This window comes from Tinamus guttatus, unplaced genomic scaffold, assembly GCF_059628265.1.
Source record: "Tinamus guttatus ecotype Peru unplaced genomic scaffold, ASM5962826v1 Tinamus_guttatus_pri_ptg000473l, whole genome shotgun sequence".
NCBI classification, from domain to species: domain Eukaryota; kingdom Metazoa; phylum Chordata; class Aves; order Tinamiformes; family Tinamidae; genus Tinamus; species Tinamus guttatus.
Genome location: NW_028289007.1, coordinates 1,101,784 through 1,117,679, shown reverse-complemented (window position 1 = coordinate 1,117,679; position 15,896 = coordinate 1,101,784). Strand labels below are relative to the sequence as shown.

At 37.2% G+C, this 15,896-nt stretch overlaps 1 protein-coding gene across 8 annotated transcripts in view; it reads left to right on the top strand.

Annotated features, from left to right (window-relative positions):
• QKI (QKI, KH domain containing RNA binding) overlaps positions 1–15,896 on the top strand; it is a 137,128-nt gene that overhangs the window by 97,077 nt on the left and 24,155 nt on the right. The window lies entirely within an intron of this gene.

The following is a 15,896-nucleotide window of genomic DNA, read 5'->3' as shown; positions in this document are numbered from 1 at the left end:
GTGCTTTCTTAGCGACTGCTAGCAGAGGCTGGCTACCCCAAAGCCTATGGTGATGTACACTGCTGTCAACAAAATAATTCAGAACCATGGGAGCCAAAGAAGTGTTACAATATGTGGCATGTTTTAAGAAGGTGCCAAGGGTGAGGAGAGGGACTGAATTTTTGAATTAACAAAATGTGAAATATATTTTTTCTTATTTCCAACCTAATGCATACCTTTTCCTCTGCATGTTGTCTGTTAAAAGGAGAAAGTACATCTTCAAAATGTATGCACATAAAAGTGATCCTGAGCACATTAGGGTTGACTTATAATGAGGATTAGAAGTGGCAAGAAGAATATTTTTCATGTGGGCAGAACTGAAACCCTTGGGCTCAGTTCTCTGGTCTCTGTGAAATAAAGTAGGTTTTTGAATATCCGCCCTGCGCTACACAACTAGTTTCTTTCCAGCTTCCCTTGGTGGTTCTGCAACCTCCCTTCTGTTGTTGAGTGGGAGATGACTGAAGGGTTGTTCTGGAGATGATCTGAGAGATCATAAAAAGTTTGATGTCTGTATACTGTGCAGGTTTGTGTTATGTCTGGTTTTTGGAACTGGTGTGTGTTTGTGTTGAAAGACAGTTTGGGCCTCTTGGAAAAATAATAAACTAAAATATGAGAATAGTTTTTGTGGTGGGAAAAAATTGGGATATGAGAAGATTCCCAAGATATTCTACCATGCGTAAATGGGAAGTTGGAAATTCTCTTTCACAGAGTAGAATATTTGCAGCTATTACTGTTTTCCAAACATATGAGAGGTTTACAATTCATAAAATGTATTTATTTTTGCTGTTCTTTCCATTCAAATTGAAGAAAAAATTGGAATGTCAAAAGAGAAAATTCACTCTAATTCTTAACCATATAGCAGCAATACACTTGTTTTCTCAGATGCACTTCAGAAAAGCAGGTTTGTCCTAGAGATAGAAATGAATTGCTAGTTGATTGGAGCAGGCAGTATTATGGTCAACATCTTAGAATATGTAGGTACATTTTATAATAGCAGTGCACAATAGACATATTTCTAAAATAGATTTCCATGTGGAGATAGGTGAAGAGACAGACTATTTTAGTAGCACAGTATGTTTCTTCTCATCTTCAACAATTAGGATCATTAGTATGTAGTTTGTGCTTTTTTTTTTTTTTTTCTTTTTTCTTGTGGCTATGAATTTATTCATTTGGTCTAGGATTTTTACCAAGGTGGTGCTGCAGTTGTACTGGTTATCTTTAGAAAGAAAAAGGACAGCTTGAGGCAGGTTGGATGAGCGTGGCGTTCTTCTCCTCGAGGGAAAGGGATGAATTCCTAAATTTTTGATTAATGTTTCTTTCGTATGAAACTTGCTATTTATTGTGGCTCTACTTCAAGTTGTATGAAATTAGTTCTTTCCTCTTCCCATAGTTCAGTGAGATATTGGCCACTATCTGAACCTGCAAGATCGTATGATACTGCTTCTTTCAGGTTTTTTCTCTTAAGAAAAATAGGAAGACAAAAGCAATCTGCAGGTGTTGGAGATCATATTGAACCTTCCTCGAGCCTCTTTCTTGAGTGAATCCTATGTGATATTGATCTCTCCTCATTGTTAGAGATTTAAATTTTCTTTGTTGTTCGCTAGAGTTCAGTAGAGGCAGGCAGTTCTACTCCAAGACAAAAGTGGTTCTGGATTGTGTGCTGCAGAGAGTAGAGCAGAGCTTGTGTGAGGGAACTTACTCCCCTCGCACAGGGGGAGCATTTAATATGTTATTAAATATAACATCCTGAATTATACTCAAATATTATTAAAAATTCGGAATTATTCTTCAAAATACTGGGGAGTAGCACTGAGCTACACTGCTATAGAAATGTGAGCCTCTTCTACATGATCCAAGATGTGTTGCCCAAGGTACGCTAGCTGAATATTTTCTACATAGTCCCTTTGTTATACAGATGTTCAACTTTCCAGTTACTATTTCACCTTTATGCTGACTTTGCATAAGTTGAGGGACCTGTCACATAAGTAATCTGCATGCAACACTGCTAACTCCTTTTCTCTTTGGCTCCATGTTATTCCTATCCGACAAAAGAATTGCAATTGTGGCTTTGCTTAAAAACGCTCATTTGATCTGGTGTCAGTTTCTTCAGATCTTTTGTGTCTCTGTTTCTAGGTAGGGGCAGCTGTAATTTTAGCCAATTGCTACTTCTGTCTTGTTTGACGATAGTAAATAGTATTAATGGATGATGTTGCTACTGTGCTAATGATATCTTTAGATTATAATAGGCATGAGTAATGTTGTGGTAGAAGATTCCGTGATTTTAATAGTACATGTGTTTCTTGCATCTAAAAGTGATACTAGACATTTTCAGTCTTAAATAGCTTTAAACTTAACTATGCTATGGAGAAAAATGTATTATTGTTGAAAGGAAAAATTAATTGTTCTAAATTCAAATACTGTGACAATATCGCTATCATTTGTCATAATGTTATTGAGAGCATGAAAGCTTGTATATGATTGTTTACAATAGCAAAACTTCACAGGTTTGTAGTAATCTATTGATTTAATAATCTCCAAATCCTTAGAGGAGATGAATTTCAATGGCAAGGACTCATTTACAAAAGGAAGACATTCAGACACAAATAAAGCCATGTGATACATAGGTGATGGTGGTGATATTGTTGTTTGTAAAACATTAATTATGACTTGAAAAATAGATGGGAATCAACAAAAAACTGATATTGATGTTTTGTGTATCTTACAGCAATTTTAAGCATCAGACAATTGCTGTCGGACTTTGATAGTATTCCCAAGCATACTATCCTACTCTAGTGATAGATGCTCCAGTATTTGAGTTGAGTAATTTAATAGTGGGATAAGGAAAGGATGTCAAATTAAGCAGCTACTAGAACACAGTTAACCCCACAAAGAAGGTCTGTAGCCAACCCATGTACAACTCCAACTTCTCAAAAACTAATAAACCATTTAATAGTAGAGGGAAAATTGGATAATTCTTCCCATATGCAGGAGCTGAAGTTGCAAATGGCTTTAGCTTTGCCAATGGTAGGGTCAATTTTCAAGAAAAACAAACTTTGGAAAGCTACAAAACCCCAATATAAAGCCGAAAAATGGGAGTAGAAGGCAGAGTTCTTTGAAGAAATGTTAACCAGGACAGCATGATAAGACATACTGGCTGTTTTCAGAGAAAATTAACAACTTGACATTGTAAGATTTTTCTATCTCAATTTTGATTGGGCTGCAATAAGAACAGGCTCACAACTTTGCAACTCAAGCCTAGCTCATAGAAGGAAGGAAAGGAGAAGGAAGGAGGAAGGAAGGAGGAAAAGCTTACGCTGATAGTGGGTGCCTTCCCTCTGAGTCGTGACGGAAGATAGGACTGCAAAATCATTTAAGTCAGATATCTGACTAAAAGAAATAATGTATCCTGTGTTTATAAATGTAGGATTTTCATATCCTGTGTAGTAGTAGGCAAAGGGATTAAGAATAAAGGAAGTGGTGGAAGGAAATCTGGAGAAAAACTAGGATTGAATTTCCTCCTTGAGGATGATGTCAGAAGAAAAACTGAAAAAAAAATAAATAATGTACTGTAATCTTCACAGGATTTAAGGACACATGGTAGTCATCTTTATGATCGTAAAGTGTCTTGAAATGTATGCCAACAAAGCTGTCAGCAAAGGTCTGTATGAAGATGTAATATAGACATGGCTAAAATGGTTTAACGTAATGGTTAAACATAGATATTGGTGCTAAATGGGAACCAATCTCTTCAGTGAGTTCTTCTGCATGAATTTTATGAAGCGATGCTAGGGAAGCACATTACAGGAATTTCATGGTTACATTGAACAGTTTGTTTTTTCTAAAGTGGGTCCTTTCCATGGCAGCTCTGCTAATACAGAAGGGTTTTAAGTTTTGGACTTTCTTCTTGCCAGTGTTAGCCACAGTGTTATCAAAGCAGCAGCAGCAAACGATAGAGTGTTTCATCTGGTTTAATGTGTTGTGCACTGAACATGGGTGTGTTTTGTTTTGTCTTACAATTTGGAATGTTCATTATAGTCATGCTTAGTATGCAGGTAAGACTGACTGACCCTCTGCTCTCTGTTACTAGAAACACCATCAAAAGCAACATCTCTGCTTTTAGTCAGTTAGATAAAATGCATGTTTTATGTAATATGAGGATGATATATTGGCAGGATTTGCTTCGCAGCTATATAAGTTTAAAGTACCCTTTTTCTCCCTCAAAGACTGCCATTAAACACATTTGATTAAAGATTAAAGAAAATTATAAAAATAGTAATTCCTTACAAGTGTAAATCTGAGTTGTTGCTTACTTTCAACTTTTACATTAAACTGAAAAGTGGCTTCTGTTTTTACCTTGGTTAAATTGCATTCAGATTTCTTCCCGAAACTGATAGCACTGTTGTAGTAGAAAGAATTTGAATTGTGCTTTAGCTTAAGAAAACATTATTTTTTTTAGTATTGCTTGACATTATTTGTTTTCCTGTAGCTGTAACAGACAGCATCTTGAAATGCAAATGATATTAGGAAAAGAAAAAGATAAATTATATCCTATCTATTTAACCTCCTCAATACATTCCACACTTAATTTTAACTTCTAGGAATAACTTTATCAAGTTTGTCCTGGTATAATGTGCTGGGGTTTTTTTGTTTGTTTTGTTTTGTTTTTTTCCTTGAACAAATGAGAATGTCGCGCAACCTTCTACAGTCTCCCTGTTGAAATGCTGGTGATGCTGTGCAAATCATTGTTTGCTACTTATTCATTTTTGTAACTTTAATTGAACAAGTGATCTAGAGGCATACAAAGGACAGTGCTGTATTTACAAGGCAGCATTTTCCTAAATACTTTTATCTGTTTTGTAAATTTAGATACAAACCTCTTACAGGAAATATCATGTAAATGATGAAAAGAGAAGCTCTGTAGCTATGATAATGAAGCAGCAAAATTTCCTGGGAGTGACTGCTGAATAATAGCATGTGGTAAACTTTTTGATGTGGGCAAGAGATGATAATATATTTTTAGTAGCATAAAGAAGCTTGATGTTACCATGACAGTTTGAACTAAGGACTGCCACAATCCTGTCATTCCTGATGATTTGTTGCTTTTGTTGCCTGTCTCGCATTAGTGGTCCCTGGCCGTGGAGTGAGCTCATTTAGAGAGCTTAACCTTGGATTAGCTGTCTTGCTGTGGAGTCAGGTTTGTTTTAGTGCTGGCACAGTTGATGGAGTGGGAAAATGGAAATAGGGAAGAATGGGATTGCAGCAGGCCATCCTTAAATATACCATTGTAGACCTGCTCGTTGAGTGTGGTCAGCTCAAGATGAGAACAAAATAATCAAACACTTTATGCACCTGAATATGACAATGAAAAACAAGAGGACAGTCAAGTAGTCTCCAGTAGTAGGAATTTCAATGGTTCACAAGATCAGGCAATAAGAAATGGGCTGTGTTGAGCAGCCACAAAGCAAATTTTAGCATGCATTTTAATAAAAAATTTCAGTGTTGTACAAGTCTTCAGTTTAGAAGACGTGGGCAAGACTCTTATAGTAGGTTACATATGAATTGTTCATATACTGTACCTGATGTGCTACTGCAGTGTTGAGTTCTGGCTAACATTGACCGTTACCAGAATAAGTCAGCCCAGCTACGAGTGTGTGAAGCAGCTCTCCACGTGTTTGCCCACCATGGATCTGTGCGTTGCATAGATTTCAACTGACACTTCTCACAGGTTTGGACAAGTAGTGGTTGACGTGTAGTCGAATCAAAAACTAGCAGTACAAACTGAGGTGCAGGAACCTTGTCTATGAAAACTTATTTTATTATTACTTTAAAAGAAGAAGCTTCTCCAGCAGTTACTTCTAAGTTCCTTAATTCGGCTGTTTCTCTAAGTCATTGCCAGCCGCCTCTGCTGATATTTTCTAGAACTGGGAAAATCAGTTTATTGTGCTTAAATATGCTTACCTCTGAATACCCTCTTTTCTCCGTTTTCCTCCTTTCCCCAAAGCATTTCTAGGAAAGGTATGCCACCTTCCTCTGTATCTATTTCTTTAAGGTGTTACAGATGGATAAGTAGAAAGAAAAGGTAGAATGCAGTTTCTGAAAAAGATCTTGGGAAGCTTATAATAAAATGGCCCTTCCCAAAAAGAAATGAAAGAGCACCAGTGCTTGTTTAGGAAATCACAGCCTCATACGATGTGGAAGAAATGCTAAATATAGGGTTGTGGTTCTTGGGGAGGCATAGGAGGCACAGCAGTCATTTTGTTGTTCTACAGGTTTTTCCTGTCTGCATTTTATTTTTTAATATATTAGATGTATTAAGGACGTCAAATCATTCCAAGTCTTACAGTCAGTATTTGCTGAAGGAATTTTACAGATTGCAAAGATTTTAGTGTTAAGTTATAATTTATTATAACTTCATTATTACTTCAATAACCAGTGTGTGCATTTCTCTTTCTGAGCTACTTAAAGCATGCTAGCATATTAGCAGAGTTAATGTTAAAATTTAGATTTATAGTTATACAAAAACAAAGCTTCTCAAGCAGACGTTTGTGGTTTAATATTGGCTAACGATTTTCTATTCATGATATTTCTTTACCTTTTGCTGTTTTGACAATAGAGCACTAAGAAAATTCTAACCTTGGGAAGCAAGGCCAGAATTTTTACTGCTGATATTCATTAGGAAACTAAGTGATTCTTTTCAAAAGAGCGTAGGAAGGTTGGAGATTGCAGCAGAGAATTTGAGGCATTTCTCTTGCTTGGATAGGTCTTTTGTAACTCACTCCTGTTATCAGAAGCAAAACTGGTGTGCAAGATGGAGATGGAGCTATTTAAATAGCTTACAATTAGTAGGATACTTCAAATTAAGCGTGAGATAGGCAAACTGTCATGGGAAGCACAATATTAGGTGAAATGTTATTGAAAAGCTATGTTGCTTTAAACACAGTTATCAATAGTAAGTATTAAAATATCCAAGTATTATTTTTCTTCTGCGCTTTTCCAACTGGCATGCTTTCTACTATTTTTTTTTTTTTGCTTCCTCTGACGTATTTGAATAACTGTTTTAAAAGGTTTATTTTTGAAACATTTTTTTTTTAATCACATTGAACTTCTATTTGTCAGTGAAGTGTACTTTAACTTCCAAATCACTCAGAGTTATTGTTTAGATTTAGAATTCTGATTACATTTGCTTTTAAGAAAATGAAATGGCAATTTTAGGTATCTGGCAGATCTCAATTTCTGTTTTTCTTGATCACCAGCAAATCTTAGGGTGTTTTTTTGTTTGTTTGTTTATTTTTTGAAGAAAGAAAAAAAAAAAAGGTAGGATTTTTTCAGCCATGTTTCTTCCAGTCCTTTAGACACTGCAGCCACTTAGAAATGTATTGGAAGATGTAAAATATTTTTTGTCTGAACATAGATACTAAGAAATTTGTGTTTTTTATTGTTTTTATCCAGCCTATCTGAAAGCAGGTAATGATAATGATTTGATGCAAATACTCCAAAATCACAAATTCATTTTTTAGTGATTTAAAATAAAAAAGTGAAGCTGTCTTACGTGATTTGTAATTAATTTTTATTAAAAATTGTGTAATATATGAATACAGCACTCTTCTCATGTTAGAAGTAACTTTTTAGGGAGTTTCCTAGTCTTATTCTAACCTAAACGTTTTGGATTGAAAATAAAATTTAACCTTTGACTAGTCTGGATTTCCTAGGAACCAGACAAATCGTATTGATTTAATTGTGGTACTGGACTTTTTTTTTAGTGAAAAAGTAAAATGAAATTGGAACAAGAAAGGGAGTTGTGCTGTATGTTCTTACAGGCATTTGCATAACATCACTATAGTATTCAAGCTTGCAATTCAAGTTCTTTAAGGTAAGCTGGCTTTTTTAGGCTGTTCCTCTGTTTTTCAGTAGTTGTGAGTAAATCTGTGGCTCTTAAGTCAAGAAAAGTTTCAAAGTCAAGGAAAGTTTCCAAGTGAGAACTTAGTCATTTATTTTTCTAGAATTTGAGTTTGTAATCAGAAACAATGCTATTAATACAAATGTGCTTGTTTAATAATAAAATCTTGATGGCTTGCAGTATAGGTGAGCTGTTGGTGAGAGTATAACCATTTGCTTTGTCTTGGGAAAATAAAGTATGAGAGACAAATGAAGCGGGAACATCTGAATCTCACCCAGGTTTTTAACCTGGTGTAGCATGTAGGTAATAGTTTGCTCATCCGATGTTTCAGATAACGGATGCCTTGTCATTTGGAGCAGATACACTGTCACTGTAGCGATTAGCAGAACACTGTTTCTTTGTAAGCTTGTGTAAGGTGGTGTATTTGCCTTTCAGTTGTCTCCTTGAAACAGCAGGTTGACTTTCAATCAGGCAGTTAGGCTGAAGAGGGAGACTCATCTAGTGGTCCTTAGCAACCCTGCCTTTGAGTTCTGCAGCATCTACTAAGACGGGTTTTACACCTCACTGATAGGAAAAGTCTCAGTGAAATCAGTTCCTTAGATCGCAAGGTCAATCAGTTTCAAGAAATACATGCATGAGTAAATAAGCTTTGGAAATTCCCGTGGTCATAGACACACTTGTGTGTTCCTCTGTGCTAGCAAAGAGACCCTTCTGAACAAATGCTGAGTTTCTCATCTTGAAAATGTGCTAGTTGTTTACTGGTGTGTAGAATACTCTGAGGGGTAAATGTTAATTTAAAGAATATACCCTGTGGAAGGATCATGACTAGACCACAAACTATAGCTGTATGTAGTTTTGCATATGGTCTTGAAAACACAAGGAACAAAGTTTATGTATATGTTTTTAAGTTTAGACTGTGGGGGAAAATTTAAAACTGTTCATTTCATGAAGAAAGCTATGTTAATAAGCAGCAGCTTGATTGATATCAACTTGTGGCATGGATCTTGATATAGGTGATATTTATTACTGAAATATTTTTGTGAAGGAACTCTTTAAACAATGAATCTATAAATACAGCCATGTAGTTCTTTATGCTCCGAGGATTTAGTAAACTAGTAGTTAAAGAGTGTCCTTTCTTCCCAAGAAAGGAAATTGGAGGCTTAGCAGTTGTGCACATGATCACCTAGGAGTCTTGCAGAACTCGGCAGCCTTATGGGGACTCTCTAACAGCCCCTTCTGCAAAAAAGTCGCCTGCTGTTCCTGTGTAAATCAGACAGACTGCACTGCTTGGTAAATAAAATGTACCATGTAAGACAGTAAAGCTGATAAATGGTGTAATTTCTTCTTACTGTTCCATGCTTTACATTCTATATATTTTGCAGCTGTTAGAAATAATCTGTTAGTAGCAGTCCCAGTACACAAATGTAATTCATCACAAAATAATATTTTTTGCTACTTTTGTCGTTGGCTTTTTTTTTTTTAAAAAAAGAGTCTAGTATCCAAGTGCCATTTAAAATAAAAATTATACTTCTAAAGTATACCGACTCTTCTGAAAATATTATTCTAAGTTACTTTCATGAGCTTGAGTAAGCTTGAAAGATTGTGTAGAAGTGACTGGAACAAGCAATTCTTGATTCAAAATATAGAAAGTAATTTTTACTAAAATGTTAAAATAAATTTCAAAACTGATCTTTATGTCAAACAACTTTCATGAAGATGAAGTCTCAACTATTAGTACATCACCAAGTTGCTCTAGGTGCTTTTTATTATTATTTATTAATAATATCATTTTTTATTATCAAGGAAACTACATAATAAGATGATAATAAACTAGATTAAGTGTCACTTAGTGAAAAGTACCTGTAATTTAAAGCATGCCTTCTCTTACTACCGATAGTAAACAGTCTATCCAATGCAGGTGGCTCTAGTAGCTCATAGGAAAAAAAAATACCCTCCATAGAGAGGAAGGCCATTAGGGGAAGGCCATTGTCACCTATTGTTTGCTTTCTCCTTGTGAAGTGCATATCCCAAGTATTCCCCGGCTTGATAGCTGCTTAAAACTTAGGAGCTGTTGGTGCCTGCACTGTCAGCGTACTGGCTGTATGATACACCTAGTGTTATAATGTGCGTCATCCTAATTCCTCACGGAAAAGGAAGGGGCTTTCCTGAAAACAGTTAACAAGTTGTGGTTTAGAGAAAATCTATTTTCAGGCCAATATTTATCTTTCAGAAGAGGATTATGAGATAATTCTGTATCAGTGGCCACAATGTTTTGTGATTCTTTAAATTGATGTTCTGGTTAACCACACACCTTTTCCTTTCTTTTTTTTTTTTTTTTTTCCTTCCCCCCTCTACTCATGAATGATCATGAACGTTGATGCTGTCATTGAAGTTGAGACCTGAGAAGTCCTCAGATTCCATGGCAAAAATGTTCTGCCAGTGCAAATGATCAAGAGAGTCCCATAACTCGAGGGAGTTGTAGGCTACTTGCAAAGGAACCGTGGAAGATGGTGACGAAAACTGTGGCCAGGACCCCTGGTAAAGGGGACTTTGCCCCCACTGAAGAAGTATCTGTGGGTTCATAAATAAGTTCGTAATCGTTGTAATCTAAGGCACTTGCTCTCACCATTGGGTTCCTAGCTTTATTTTGGGTAGTGATGTGTTTTGAGTACTCATGCCAGAGGGTTGTAGTAAAGTTAGTTTTGCCTCATTGAGGTGGGAAGAGACTTGCATGTGTATCACAGCTTACCAAATGTTACCTGAAGATGCAGCATTTGTCTTGGTGATTATGTGTAAAAGTTGCTTATGTTATGCATAAAAGTTGATTGTGTGAAAAAGCAGATTCAAGTTTTTGTTGTTGTTTGGTTTTTTTTCCTTCCCTGAGTGTATTTCATGAATGAATTTGAAGTTGCTCAGAGCCTGTCTCTGAGGATTTTGTTCTTTGATTTGTTTTGTTGAGGAGGTTTCTTTCATTTGATTTTTCCAGACACTGTCCTCTGTGCACACTTGCAATATCAGCACTTTGACCTTCTCTTTCAAAACCAAAAACCTTCCTCTTCTCCAGGACACTTAAGCAAATAGGAAATGTGCTGGGGGAAGAAGAGACCTTTCTCCTCATTCTTTCTAGAAGATGGAACCAAGCCGGGACTTGGGCTTCCTGTCCTGGGCTAGGACAGTGAGTGTCTCTTCTCTTCAGCCCTGGAGCTGCTCTTTGCGTTTCAATGGAAGTGGGAACAGCTGGGAACAGAAGAGCAAGGGAGCAGTCATTAGTTTTCTGTGCACTTTCTGTCCTGATTGAAAGTGACAGGGGAAAGAAAAAAAAAAAACAACAACAGCAACAACAACAAAAAAATACTTTCTTACAAAACAAACAAACCTGTCTTAAATAACTATTGCTGTAAAGTAAGGTGAGTGGTTTTTAAGAAGTTAAGACATTCTGGTGGCTGCAAGACAGTGTAATGAGACAACACAGTGATATTCAGTAGCATTTTGTGCGGTGCTTTAGGTTGTTACACACAGTATGTAGAAGAGGAAGTAACAGAAGATGAATTCTGCGCAAAGGTGAGAGCTGTCCGTATCTCCTCCAGAGTCAAAATACTTAATTGTTAGGGCGCAGTTGCCCTTCTGCCTTTTATTTGTGTGTGTGTGCGTGTGTGTGTGCGTGTGCGCACCCTTATTTTTAGTCCTGCAAAATTTAGTTGATTGGAAGATTCTTTGCCTTTGCAGTCGTGTCACCTCTCCTGTACGGTGGGAATACACCCAGTACCCCTAATCCTGCACACAAAGGTGTTGCTACTGTTTTCCACCGGGCACAGCCATTTTAATCTGAATGGGAAATCTGTCTAGGGAGCAGAGTACAGTAATTAGCAGTCTCTTCAGAGTGTCAGAGCTGAATTACCATTGTAATGGTTTAGCTGGAGGATAAAAGGATTGAATTTGGGTCTGCCTTCCTGCCAAACTAAATGAGTTGCCATGGGAATTTTCAAATATAAGAGGCGTTTACTTAAAGCAATTTGGCGGGTTTGAATAAACTCATAAATTACAGGTTTTAGAGGAGAGATCCCTGCTTTCTCTGGCATAGGCTGAACAGCAAAGAAGCTGTTAGAAAGCTGCTTACATTCTTAATGAGAATAAGTTGATCCGTGCTCCTGTGCAGACTATCAGCTTATTAAGGCTAAACTGTTTCTGCTAAATACAGTACAGTAAGCACATTCTGAGAGACAGAGTTTGCAACAAGTCCCTGGAGTAAAAAACAAAATCTGATTGCTCTAAACATAAATTGAATTTCCTTTGCTAGATTAGATCTATTTTCAAGTAATGCTATTAAAAATGGTTCTCTGCATTGTTTCAATAAACATTAACCTGCTATTGATTTTAACTTTCCTCTGCGCATGTAATATTTATTAAAACACTTGTCAAAGCTGCCCATGAGAAGGGAGGAGGGCAGTGAAGGTTGCTTTTGAAAACAAATAAGGTGCTGTGGCCCTTGGAACTGCTTTTTGCAGGTCACATGTAAATGCTTTCCCAGCTAAGGCTCACATTCTCTCTGAAGGGAGCTGGGCTCTGACCTGCTGACTTCTTTGTCAGCACCAACGCTATTGAAATGTGAGAAGATGGACTTGGTGCTTTCACAAATGCCTGAAGTGATGAACATCACTTATGCTTGTTTAACCTTCAGCTGTGCTGCAGAAATCAGCTGTGGTAGTAAGAGCTGGTGACCAGTGTTTGGAGCTATTCTTTCGGAAGCAGGTGGGCAGCAGTTTGGCCCTGAGGGCTTGAAAAAACGGGAGAGTCTGTTTTTTTTTTCCTGCTGGGATAGCTTGATGTTGGATCTAAAGTACATGTTCTAGCACATGTCATACTTGGACTAGTATGTCATTTCCCGAAATATCTTAGATATGGTATCTAGATTAAGGTCTAAATCTCCGGTCATTCTCATGAACCCCAAATCTAAAGTCATTGTATGTATTGAGGTATTGCGGATGAACTAATTAAACAGAGAGCAGTACTGCTCTAGTGGTAGCAATTTACGTTTTTGTTTGAAAAGGTGAAAATAAATTTAAAACTCCAGACAGAATTTTTTTTTTTTTTGAGTTGGTATAGGAAAATAATGCAAATAACTGTTCATGATACAGGACTGAACCAAGTGTTTTGCTTAGTACAAATAGCTTACAGCTGCTTCCAAAATTGATTCTATGAAACAAATAGTCAAAAAAAACTGGGCATGGTGTGGTGGTAGGTTTTTTGGGGGTTGTTTTGTTTTTTTTTATTACAGCATTACGATTTTTGTATTTCATGTTTGTGACTGATTTTTCCTGCATTTCAGGTTTTGGTTTCATAGGAGCTTTCTAGAGGCCTGTCTTAGGTCAATTTTACCGATTTCTTCCCATCCTCCCTTCTGCTCTAGTGCTGGTGAGATGGAAATAAGTGACAATAGGAGCACGGGAAAAGCTTAGACCGGTCTTTCTGCTGAGACCCTATCTGTAGGGATAGGTCTATTGGATAGTTGCTGACAACTGAAACCATTTGGGCTTCATTGGGTGACCTTAGCTTTGCACTACCAGAATGGAAAGTGAGGGAAAAAGTGGAATTGTTATGTAATATTTCACTTACCAAGGGATTTTGTAGCCGGTAAATTATTAATCAGTCGCATCAGAAACGTATCCTTCTCCAGGGTGAACGAAGACATACAACAGTCAGGTTACCTCATAGAAGATGGTTATTTTCTTTGAAGGATATTCTGTTTTAACTCACAAGCAGCGCAAAGAGAAATCTTTTCTGTTAAAATATTGCCATAACCTCTTTAGTAACTATGGTGTAGCCATCCAAAAGTGTAACATAAAAACCTGTGTAAAACTCAGGTTATCTATTATGTTGTCTTAGATGGACAACGGAGATGGACCTGCTGAGACTTGACTCTGTGCCTTCCACTTGCAGTGAAGATCCGTTTTCTGCTTCGCTCATGAACCCAACTGCAGACTTCTAGTCATTTTGTGGGCAGATACCACAAAATACCTGAGCACTTGTCAGGCCTTTGCAGGACCTGATTTTATTCGCAAAAGTTAGAAAAGTAACCCTTAAAATTTTGTGGTGGTTTTTGAGAGGCTGGTCACCTTGCTGAAGTCTGACAAGCACAAGAGCACGTGAAGGAGTATCAGGGACATACAAAAAACATGAGAGTAACGTGTTTCCCCAGAGAAGTGGGAAGCTCTGCAAAGTACTTGTTTCCTGCCTTTAATATATTAAATTTCTAGTGTTTGGGGATTCTGCTGGCCCAGGAATCTAGGGAATCAAAGAAATGTGCTTGCTACTAGACTAGTAGGGTAGCAGCTGTTTCTTCTTGATGCTGTATCCCCCGGCTTTCAGTGCTTTGTTCTTTTAAAGTATTTTTAGCTATTCTCCATTTATTTTTTTTTCTTGTCCTAGGTATTGTTATATTGACCTCTGATCTCTAGATCCCACCAATTTGTTTCTCTCTATTGTCCTTTTTGCTTGGTCACTAACCTATAAAATTTTGGGAATAGAGGTTGTGCGTACATATTGCTGGTATCTGAATTCCAGATCAGAACTTTTAAATGCTGTTATACAAAAATTATTTTCTCATCTAGAAGCATGGAAGTGAAATGCATACTCCCAAGTGTTGGCTAAAGGAAATCAACAGTTCTCCCTAAGGATAATTCAGTAGAATAATATAATGCAAATAAATATATATAATATATATCTCAATACGTGCACTGATTTTTTTTTGTAGGGCCCTCAAAATATCGAATAATGCGTAATCTTCAGTTTTTTAGCATGTAGATTAATACTGAATATTGATAGCTAGTGTGGAATTTAAGGTGTGGATTAGGTTTAGATGTAAAAAAATATATCCATTTAAGGTGATGATGTTTTGAAAGGAATTTAAAATAATTTTTTTGTTGTTTCTAGAACAAGTATGCTGAAAGAACCTATGAATATCAATGGAGCTGAAAGATATCAGTAATACATGGATGCATTTAGATAATTACTAAGTAGATAGTTGACACTATGATGGTCTTTGCTTTTGATGAGCAGTTCTACGAATGGGAAGAGAGTAGTTTGTGCAGTTTAGGGTTGAGATTGGTAAAGCTGGTAAGCAAGAATATAATACTATTCCTTCATTGCCTACCATAATGAAGAGAAGCAAAGGAAAAAGATGGCAAGAGAAAGGGGCAGAAACTGGGTAGAATCAAATGTAAGGTTGTAAGAGAAAGGGAAAGGAATAAGAGTGATGAGTTGAAATATTTTAATATGAAAATAAGTGAGTTGATTGTCAGGTGATAGTTTCCAAGTTCATCTGCAGTTGGTAAAGAAGATTTCAGGCTCCCAGTTTGGAAGCTAGGCTGCCGCTACCTAGAATTAGCAACACAAAGTCCCTTCACTTGTGGCTGAGGGAATCAGCAGCTCCGCTCCATGTCTCCCGCCTCGCGCTGGCGCTGGTGTGGGCCTGCAGCGAGCTCAGCAGCGTGGTGACCTGCTGAAGGCACTCGGGCAAGAGCCCTGGCGGATGAGCGGGTTCCCCGAGCACGGCACAGGGCTAGCAAAGTGCCCAGGGAACTTCTGCACGGGGAGGTACAAGGGAGGGAAGCATAGCACTGTGACCAGCAGCACTTCTACTTGCTTCAAGTATTACAGAAGTGCCAGCTGAGAGGCTGAATTTTACATCTTCTAAACTATTTTTGGCTCCTTTGAAAACAATAGAACACTGTGCCTAATGACCTACAACTAACTGCTAGGCTGGGAAAAAAATAGCGTGCTCTTTTTTTTTTTTTTTATTCTACTACCTGCCTACTGTCATCTGTGGTACCCATTAATTTATTGTACTTGTGAAGTTTTCTGAATGTGCTTCCCTTAGATTTTTCTCTGTGCCTTTTCTACTTGATTCCTGTTTTTGTTTTGGTTTGTTGTTTGTTTTTCTTCAAGGGTCTCAGCTTTCTGA